A 1330-nucleotide genomic window follows, 5' to 3' on the forward strand; every position below is an offset into this window, starting at 1 on the left:
ATAGAGTTCAAATCACTGAAACTATGAGATTCTTCTATTAGATAGTGAAGAAACATGGAGTTCAGGTCACTGAAGCTATGAGATTCTTCTATTAGATAGTGAAGAAACCTACAACTTGCAGTCAAACTATTATCATATAGATTAATAGTTTGTGACTTGTAAGAAAGCTATGACAAACCTAGATTCCCTAAAATTGTTAGAGGCCATATATAGACTCAAATGTTTTAAATGGTTAGAGGCCATAAAACATAACCAATGTTTTGATGACAAAACTGATATTTTGTTGATTTGCAAGAATGGTTTACATCCATTGGTTGCAAATTGGTTTTAAGGATAAAAACCATCAAACATAGAATTGTGTTCACACACAAAGCTAGATTAGTTGCTGAAGGTTACAAGCAAATTCATGGCATGCATGTGGATTGTGTTGATACCTCATGCATAATCGTAATGCTCAAATCTATAAATCAAGCAATAATTGAATATTGGTACCTATGGCAATTGGATGACAAAACATCTTCCTCAATCAAATGTTGGAAGAAACTATGTACATGGCATGTCATAGGATTTGTGGATCCAAATAAAATAAATGCTTGAAAAGGAAAACTAGCTTATGAAATCTAAGTACAGATTTAAGCAAGCAATTGGGAATTGGAAATGTATTTTAGTGAAGCTAATAAGTATTTTAGTTTCATAAAATGTACATGATTCTTATAGATATATAAGAAGTTTAGTGGGAGTACGTAAAAACTTAATTGGTCCTTTGTGTATCACACACATATCTCTCTATTGTAAAATAACATTCAAATGCTAATGACTTAGATTTGAAATTAATCATCAATGATGGACCAAGGCGAAACTTAGTACATACTGGGTATTAAGATCTATTTACAAAGATCTTAGAATATTGTTTTAGATTAAGTAATGGCATTTACTAAATCAAACACGAAAGACTCCATTGGAGATATTCGACCCATATTAATAAATCTAAGTAAAGGATGTTTCGAACCATGTATAAGCATTTACTAAGTTAAACATCAAAGAGTCTAAATAAGATTCTTAACCTATATTATATGTCAAATAATTTAGCTGGAATTAGCATCTACTGAAACTAGATGAGCTAAAGCTACATGAATAGAAATCAATTGAGAATTATTCTGCAAAAGAATTTATCATGTATAATATAATATGAGGATCGCCAAAAACGTATCGTATGACTTTAGGCATGACGAACATATACCAATCTCTATTAATCTAAGTAAAGATCAAGTAGAATGAGATCAAGAAAAACTTATGGTACTTGAAAAGGTACATAGTTATAGTTCTTGCA

The sequence above is a fragment of the Spinacia oleracea genome, chromosome 4 (genome assembly GCF_020520425.1).
Source record: "Spinacia oleracea cultivar Varoflay chromosome 4, BTI_SOV_V1, whole genome shotgun sequence".
Lineage (NCBI taxonomy): Eukaryota > Viridiplantae > Streptophyta > Magnoliopsida > Caryophyllales > Amaranthaceae > Spinacia > Spinacia oleracea.